The sequence below is a fragment of the Camellia sinensis genome, chromosome 5, assembly GCF_055761805.1.
Source record: "Camellia sinensis isolate YWXY chromosome 5, ASM5576180v1, whole genome shotgun sequence".
NCBI lineage: Eukaryota > Viridiplantae > Streptophyta > Magnoliopsida > Ericales > Theaceae > Camellia > Camellia sinensis.
Genome location: NC_138965.1, coordinates 96,773,984 through 96,784,005, shown reverse-complemented (window position 1 = coordinate 96,784,005; position 10,022 = coordinate 96,773,984).

Below are 10,022 nucleotides of genomic sequence, written 5' to 3'. Positions count from 1 at the left end.
AATATCGAATGCTTTCCAAACACTTCTCGAATACTTAGGTGACACTTCTTGAACCCCCCCAAACGTGACCTATGTGATAAACTCTTCACAATAACAATATTCTGCATTTTTGAAATGCAATTTGTACATTTTAAATATGTTTTGAAACATTTAGAACGCAATTTTCAACTGAATGATATCTTGATATTTAAGTTATAGAATATATAACTCTTTAATTTTAATTAGTGTTATGTCATTTTGTTACTTTTTCATTATCTTTGGATAAACTGTTCTTATATTTGACATATAATAAATTAAAAAGTATAAATTATTGTGCCTCAATCATATCATGTCTTGCATTTTATAAAAATCGGCCTGTCAGCATATCTGTGTCTCATGTATTTGTCTATGCTTCTTACCTAAGCCTGCTTACTATACAACGTGGACATCTACTTACCACTAGAACTGACCCAATTTACCATTAAAATTGACTCTACTTATTGAATAATGTAACAATATTTACCATTTCTTTTTCAAAAAATTATATCCATAGTCCTTATAATCTATCTCTTGTGTCGAACTGGTCCCTATAATTTCAATTGTATCAAATTTGTCTTTTATTTTTCATATTGTATCAATTTAATAGTCTAATTGATAAGATCCATCAAGAAATCAGATTGAAATCAAAGGCAAAATGGTTCATTCAAAAGATTATGGACCAATTCAATTGAACTCAAACCCCTTACTTACTTTGAAAAAAACGAAAGACTATTTTACCCCATAATTTCTGTCCAATTTATAAAAGAGCATTATCACATGGACTCAATTGACACAATATGACAATTCAAGTATAAAACAAATACAATTAGAACTAAAAGAACCAAATTGACATAAGAAGTAAACTGCCCTTTATTTTTTCTATGATACCCAAAACCCTTACCTTTTGTACAATAGTTGGACCATTCATTTTGATTTCATGGACTTCACCAGCTATTGTTGGAATTCAACATGCAAATTCATCAAATTGAATTCATCTCCAATATGCTTGATGTGGAAATTGTTGGAAATATTCTTCTTGAATGCTTTAGATGGTCTTTGGGTCTTCGAAAATTGGCGATCAACTCGTCTATGTAAAACAGAAAATGGGTGTTTCAAGTCGCGCTACTAAATAGTTTTCTTAAAGACAATATTTGCACCCACCAATAGGTGTGTAAAGGGTTACAACAAATTTGCCTCCAAGATATAATGAAGTCCAATCTAAGAATCAAGTCTACTAGTGTTTACACTAACAACAGTAGATAAGAATATTCTTGATATAATCAAGAAAATCAAGACACTGATAATCAAATTTGCATAAAATGATTATCAGTAAGGAAAGTAAGAAACTTGCTTAAGAAACTCTTGATTGAAAGCTCAAAATCAAAAGGGTGAGAGAGAAAGAGAGAGAGAGAGAGAATTACATGAATGCTTCTAAATTTTGGATGATAAAAATGTCAGGATTCGCAGCCTATTTATTTATAGGCTTAGATGCATTTGATCAGGTGGGTCATGTCCCTTGATCGCATCCGATCAGATTTGACTGTTGGATCATTGATCTATGGTGCAAATTAGTCATACCTGATCATGATCGGGTTCTATCTGATCCATTCGATCGGTTGGTTGAATCATCGCCAATGCATGCCACATCATTGCCACGCAGAGTTGACTATGTTCCACGACCCATGTCACGTTAGATCCACGTCATTGCTCCAACCTGTTTGAAGCAAATAGAAAATCACCCTCATGGTGCCGATGCAGTTGTGCCAAGTGCAAAGTGCGCCATCAAAATGCTACACAGTACATGCCACGCTACGCGCGCACATGTGTTCGTGTGGATGGATGTTTGCATGCACAGTAGCATCCATTCCACAATTCCATAATCAAAGGAGAATTACATGTAGCACTTTATTAAGTGCTCCATGTTTTTCTCTATTTTCAATGTGAGACAAAGTCCCTAAGCTTGTTTCAAGCTTTCCAAAGAAAACAATGAAGGTTTTTAAAATACCCAAAAAATTAAACTATTAATTTTGAAAACCCCAACAAAATGGTACTTACGCAGCAAAAGAGTAGCCCTCCTCCTATGGTCTAGATATTACCAATCATAGCAGAACCAAAACACAAAACTTTATCTTAGGACTTGGGAAAGAATACTACTTTATGGCTTCACCATTCGTTCCTTAAGACTGTGTTTGGTTGGAGGATTTGATTAGAGAAATAGAAGCGAAAAAGGAAATGCAAACCTACTTTTTGTTTGGTTATAATGGAAAACACAGGGGAAAAGAAAGTGAAAGGGAAATGTAATTCCATTTTTTTGTCTTTTGGATTCACTTAGGCTCTTTTCTTTCTTCATTTTACAACTCAACCAAACATATCTTAGAATTCGAATCCTATCAATTCTTTCTCATTTTCTTTCCCTTTCCCTTTCCCTTTCCATTTCCATTTCCATTTCCATTTCCCTCACCAAATCTTTCAACCACACACAGCCTAAAGCTAAAACAGATTAATCTCTTTGAGCCATTCTACAATACATAACCATTTTTGGGTGTGCATATGAAAGTTATGACATTCATGGTGTTAATACCAAAAATATCATAATTAAATCATTTTTAGTCATAACTAAAAAATCACAATGGGTCATAACCAAACACCAAGTAACATGTAATCAAAATAATAACTATAATAGCTTGTAAACAAAATCACAATGAGTCACCACTTAAGGCATAACGAAAAAAGCTTTGGTCATAACCAAAATAAAAACTAGAAAAGTCTTAACTAAAACTGGACCATATCTAAAGACTACGTCGTAACTAGGCACATGGCGAACACATATTTTGAGGTGTTTACAAAGGCATTATCAAAATAAAGACATTTTGGCCTTGTTTGGTTTGTATCTAGAGATACAATTTTTGACCGCGGGAGGGGGGGGATCTCAAAAATTTGTTTAGTTAAAATTTTATGGAAAAAAAATTTCACAATCACTTTTGTCTTTATTACATATCAATCAATCATTTTTTCTCTCTCACCTCTCTTTCTTTCACATCCTACACATCAATTAATCACTTTTTTTTTCTCATGCCCATCTATTCAACTACCAAAAAAAAAAAATTAAATTAAATTAAATATTTCCAAACTTCAAACTCCAAACTCCAAAACTATTATCAAAATATACAAACAAACAAATTTTCAAATTTTGTTAACTCTTTTTGGAAAATTATTTCACAAATACAAACAAAACATGGCCTTTATATCAGTAAGACTACAATCTCTCCAAACAAAAGATGTGAGAACTCATAAACCATGTTAATTTCCATTTTTTTTTTCTTTTAAAAAATGGAATGCTTGCTTGAAGTCAAACCCAAGCAAAATTCATTTTCATTTTCGGTGTCTATTGTTCCTACATTTTCTTAGCAACCAAAACAAAAGAGAAAAATCAAGGAAAATGAGGGAATGGGTTTGATTGACCTTGGAAGGATTAACTTTGGAAAGCTCTTGATGACATCGAGGACTCTGTCAATGACCTCTTCTTTGGTGAGATGATAGTAACTGTGGGACGACATGGTTCAGATAGTGCTACAGAGGCTCAACTTCGAAGCATTTAGGGTTAGGATTTGAGTGACAGGTGCTCAGATATGGTGAAGAATGGCTGCTCTCAAAGCTAAGGCCTTCCCTCTATCTATCTCTCTATCTATCTATCTATCTATCTCTCTCTCTCTCTCTCTCTCTCTCTCTCTCTCTCTCTCTCTCTCTCTCTCTTAACTAGAATAGAAGCTAGAATTGAGAAGGTTCGCTATTTTGTTGAAAGGATTTACAAAAATGTGTTTTTCTACATTTTGCCCCATTTATTTTCTATATCTTCCCTTCTTCCCCTCCCTTTTTATCTTTTTATATTTTTGCCTCTCTATTTTCTATGTCTTTCATTATTCTCCTCTCTCATTTCTTCTTTTTCTCTCATCCTTCCCTTTGCAATCCTATCACCAACATAATGTTCCAAAACCTAGACTAGTCATCAAACCAAAAAAATTGTCCAAATTAATGGTTATTAGTTCAATTGTTAAGTCAATCGAAATTGAATCATAACATTATAATTATTTATTATAAATATATTAATTGATTTATTATTGTTACCTCAATCTATAAAGTCTACAGTTCAAAATTTCTTTACAATTTTGATTTTTCATGTAGCTTGGAATGCGCATGAATTAGGTATTGGGCTCATTGAACCGGCTAACAGTTCGAACAATCGGGCAACGTAACCGTGATTCTTTTTGGTTCTAGCAAAATAAGCTAGTTTTTAGTATAGAATAGTCAATTGTTCATTTGACTAGTTCAATAAGCCTAAAATTATATAAAATTGTCAAACTACTTAAATTCGACTAAACAAAAACTCATTTGAGATCAACTCAAAAGTTTAACGAATCAAACTTGAACAAATTTTAAAATTCCTTATAGTTTTTAAACTAAACTTGAACATTTAAATATTTTTGGCTCATTTGGCTTGTTTATCAATCCTACCAAGAGATGCAACTTTGGTGAGTTTGGACAAATTGAGAGGTTGTCCAAACCCAACCCTAATTGTGTTGAGACCTGCCTAGGTTTACTCAAGTCCGAATTATAACCCGACCTGAGTTAAGCCCAAATTGCACATAATCTTTTCTTTTTTTTGGCTGCTAAATTATTAATTTGTTAAATTAGATTATATTTATATATTTTTTTTTAGAAAATCATTAATAATATCAAAACAAATAATTTATATAATGTGAGAGATATCTTGCTATGTAAGTTATAATAGAGAATAGAAAATGTAAGGTTGCTTTTGGTAGAATTTAGAATTATGATTTGAGAATAGAATTGTATTTTGAGTTTGTAAGTTTTGAAATTATAATTTGAAAAAAGAAATTTGTTTGGCTATGGTTTTAAAAAGATTTTTTAATTGAGTTTTGAATTTTTGATATGATATATGAATTGAGAAAATTTGTTTGGTTATGAGTTTTGAAAAAAAAATTCAGAACTTAATTCAAAAAGTTATAATTCATAACCAAACGCACAACTCAAAACTCTATTACAAATTCTATTCAAAACTCATAACCAAACTCTTTTTAACATTCAATTCAAAAAAATAATTTGTCATTTTGGTGTAAAAATAAATCAATTCTATATTTAAAAAATATTAAAAACAAATACAATTTTTTTTCTCCAAATAACAGCTGGTGATTGGTAATTGCCAAAAAAAAAATGCACTGTTTTGATCAACTGGCCGAACGTCCGACGTCCAAGAAGATGACCAGGCAGACACAAAATTCAAAAACTCCCCTGATTTTCAGAATAGAGAAGACGAAAGGGAGAGATGCCAAACGTGAAAGAGAAATATGTTTTGAAATGTGTGGTGAAATCACATTTTCAAAACTCTATCCAACGGAGGGTGCAAATGGAGGGATGAAATTATGATTTAAGAATTTCACCAAACACAACCTAAATTTTTTTATTGTGTTACTTATATATATATATATATAATATATTTAATATAATTTAACAATCTAAATTAATTAATATCATCGAATGATTAATACTTTATAAAAAAAAAATTATTGAAAAGTTTAATCTAAAGAGAGCATGAGGCAATAAATCTCATAAGTATTTTTTCTTGGTGAGAAGTACACTCTTTGAAAAATATTATGGTAAGAAGTACATTTTATTTTTAATTTTAACCCTTAATCTAACTATTGAATTTTTTTTATTTGTTCAAATATTTTATCTATTTAATTTTTTTTTACCATCTATTCATTCCCCCCCTATATGTTGACATTATCTGTTCAATCTTTTTTTTATTTGTTCAAAATTATTTTTTTATCTGTTAAAATAAGAACATTTAGCATCAAACGCACAAAACTTGAAGGAAAAGTGAATGAGACTTTCATCATGCAGATTTGGATTTGCATATTGTTGTTGAGACTTAGAAATAAAAAAGTTGAACAAAGCTAGAGATCTGTTTAGAGAGGATCTAGAAAACCCTAGAAAATGGATGCAGGAGTATGTGTATGGTTGTGATGGGTCCGACGCTGAAATGCTTGAAAACCCTAGCCCCATCTTATACGTATTTTAGCTATGGAAGAAGAGGCGGCGGAGAAAAATGGTTACCAGCGTCTAGACCATGGGTTTGATCTGAACATTCAACTGGGGAGAAGTAGCAATAGCGATCTTGAGCGGAGGGCTGCCGAATACTTGAAACCGAGAGACATATAACTGATTGTTTCGGAGGGGCTACGACGGAGGTCCCTAGGGCCATCGCCGGCGGACCTCGAACCGAAAATGCAACCCATGCATGCTCCTTCTGTTCAGTTTTGGTCGTTGCCGCTATTGAAAAATTTATAAAGAGGTAGTTGTGAATTGAAATAGACTCAATTTTGAATGAAAGGGTGTAACCTTTCATGATGTCTTTTTTTATTAAAGGAAGGGTCAAACCTCCATTTGAATGAAAGGGTGCAAACCTTTCATGGTGTCTCTTTATTTTAAAGGAAGGGGTATGTCCCTTCTTCATACCTTTTCTATTCAAATTCAATAGGTGCCAACAAAGCCTATATAAAGGCAACCCCATTCCAATTTTGATTGATTCCGAAAATTCATTTTCCTTGCCTTTATTTTGCTCTCTTGCGTCCTTTATTCTTCATATTATTTTAGAAAAAATTTCAGAGAGTTATAGAACACAAGGTTTTGGTTCGTCAAACAAATTTGTTTGAAGTGCTACTACAAATTTGTGAAGATCATTGTATCCTGGGAGATAGACGCCACATAACCGTAAACACCATAGCGGGGCAAATCTGTCTTAAGGACAGAATGTCACACACTCGACTTGGTCTTTAAATTATTGATTCGGTTCAACAAAATAAATTCTGTGAGTTTTATTTTATTTTGTTTGAATTATTTTAAGTTATTTTATTTACACAGAAGATTGTTCCAACAATCTTAAGACATATTCGAATTATTCTGTTTACAGAATTTTTCGTTTGTTTCCTTTTTTTTTTCATTCTTCGTAAATAATTTCGGAAGAAAATTATTTTCTGTGGATTTACAAAATAATATTCTGGTTGGAAAAACAAATAGTGATTATATGCTATTTGACAGATAGTAGTAATATACTGTCTCTTTTCTTTGACAACAACTAGTAGTACGATACTGGTGTCATTAATAATTCAGAATATATTTTTGTGGAATTTTTCAGAAATTAATTTTGGGTTTTAGAAATTGTTTTCTGAGTTTTCATTACTTAAAATTCTATTTTAGTATTTTAATTATTGAAGTGCTATAGAAATTAATTTTCTGTGTGGAATTAATTTGGTTGAATAAAATTTTATTTTATTTCCAAATTAATTGAAAAATAAAAGTTATTTTCTTATTTCTTTTATTTTACAGAATTTAATTTCTTGTGTGGAATTAATTTGGTTAAATAAAATTTTATTTCCAAATTAATTGAAAAATAAAAGTTATAGTTTTTATTTCTTTTATTTTACAGAATTTATTTTTTCTGTGTGGGATTAATTTGTTTAAATAAAATTTTCTTTTATTTTTACAGAATTTAATTCTGTGAATTTGGTTTAATTTTCTGTGTAGTGAAAATTCTAATTATAAATTTGTTTTATAAATTAGAATTGATGGCTACTGAAACAAATGTCCAAACAAGTACTACTGTGGTGGCTGCAATTGCACCAACCCCCTCTCCTGTGATGACAGTACCAATAAATCATGGAGAGAAGCCAGAGAAGTTCTCAGGAACTGACTTTAAAAGATGGCAACAGAAAATGTTGTTCTATCTTACAACTCTGAACTTGGCTCGTTTTCTCCGTGAAGATGCTCCTATCCTGAAAGAGAATGAAACCGTCTGGCAAGTGGTTGCTGCAGTCGATGCTTGGAAACATGCCGATTTCCTTTGCCGGAACTACGTCTTGAACGGACTTGACAACACATTATATAACGTCTACAGTCCAATCAAGACAACAAAGGAACTTTGGGAATCGTTGGAGAAAAAGTACAAAATGGAAGATGCCGGCTCAAAGAAATTTGTAGTTGGCAGATTCTTGGATTTTGTAATGGTTGATTCAAAAACTGTGATCAGCCAAGCTCAAGATTTCCAACTCATTCTGCATGACATTCACGCAGAAGACATGTCTCTCAGTGAATCCTTCCAAGTTGCAGCCTTAATTGAAAAATTACCAAAAGGCTGGAAGGAGTTCAAGAACTACCTTAAACACAAACGCAAAGAAATTTCTATTGTGCGTTTGAGAATTGAGGAGGGCAACCGCAATTCTGAAAAGCGGGCTGGTAAGCATCCTATGGAGTCTAAGGCAAATGTGGTGGAACATGTTTCAAAAATCAAGAAACGAAAGTCTTCTGGAGAAAGTTCATCATAAGGCTCTAAAGAGGGGGATAATAAAAAGTACAAGTTTAATGGCAAATGTTACATCTGTGACAAAGAGGGACATCGGGCCAAAGATTGTCGTAGCAAAGGCAAAAGAAAAAGAAGAACAAGCAAGAAGCCTGCTCAAGCCCACATGACTGAAGTGGATAATATTTCCAATGGTATAGATGATATCAATCTTTCTGTAGTTGTTTCCGAGGCAAATCTTGTCGGAAATCCTAAAGAATGGTGGGTGGACACTGGTGCTACTCGCCATATTTGTGCCGACAAAAAGATGTTCACATCTTATTCTATAGTGGACAATGGTGAACAACTCTTTATGGGCAACTCCTCAACTTCCAAAGTTGAAGGATAAGGAAAGATTGTACTCAAGATGACATCTGGAAAGGAACTTACTCTCAACAATGTGCTGCATGTACCGGACATTCGCAAGAATTTAGTTTCCGGATCTTTGTTGAGTAAGAATGGGTTTAGGCTAGTTTTTGAAAGTGACAAGTTTGTACTTACCAAAAATGGGATGTATGTAGGAAAAGGTTACATGTTTGATGGCCTTTTCAAGTTAAATGTAATGACCGTTGTACCCTCAGTTATTAATAATACTACATCTTCTTCTTACTTGCTTGAGTTTTCAAATTTATGGCATGGTAGACTAGGACATGTTAATTATGGATCTTTGCGTAGATTAATTAATATGGAATGTTTACCTAAATTTAACATTGATTCAAATCATAAATGTAAAGTTAGCGTTGAGGCAAAATTATCTAAAACTCCTTTTCATTCAATTGAAAGAAGTACGGAACGACTTGAATTAATTCATAGTGACATTTGTGATTTTAAATCAATTCAAACTAGAGGTGGGAAAAAGTATTTTATCACTTTTATAGATGACTATACTAGATATAGTTATGTTTATTTAATTCGAACCAAGGATGAAGCTTTGGAAACTTTCATTCAATATACGAATGAAGTTGAAAATCAACTTGGTAAGAAAATCAAGAAACTTAGAAGTGATAGAGGTGGTGAATATGAATCATCTTTTGGTGAGTTTTGTAAAGAACATGGAATAATTCATCAAACCACCGCTCCTTACTCACCTCAGCAAAATGGCATTGCTGAAAGGAAAAATAGGACTTTAAAAGAAATGATGAATGCCATGTTAATAAGTTCTGGATTACCTCATAACTTGGGGGGGGGGAAGCAATACTTTCTGCTAATTATATTTTAAATAAAGTACCCTGAAAGAAAATAAATCAAACAAAGCAATACTTTCTGCTAATTATATTTTAAATAAAGTACCCCGAAAGAAAATAAATCAAACACCTTATGAATTGTGGCATAGAAGAGTACCATCCTACAAATACTTAAAAGTGTGGGGGTGTTTGGCTAAAGTGGCTATTCCTAGTCCTAAAAAGACTAAGATAGGTCCTAAGACCATTGATTGCATTTTCATTGATTATGCCAAGAATAGTAGTGCTTATCGGTTTTTGATTCATAAATCAGAACATTCCGAAATGCATGTAAATACTATTATTGAGTCTCGGAATGCATCATTCTTTGAACATGTATTTTCAAAGAAGACTGGACAAGAGACTAG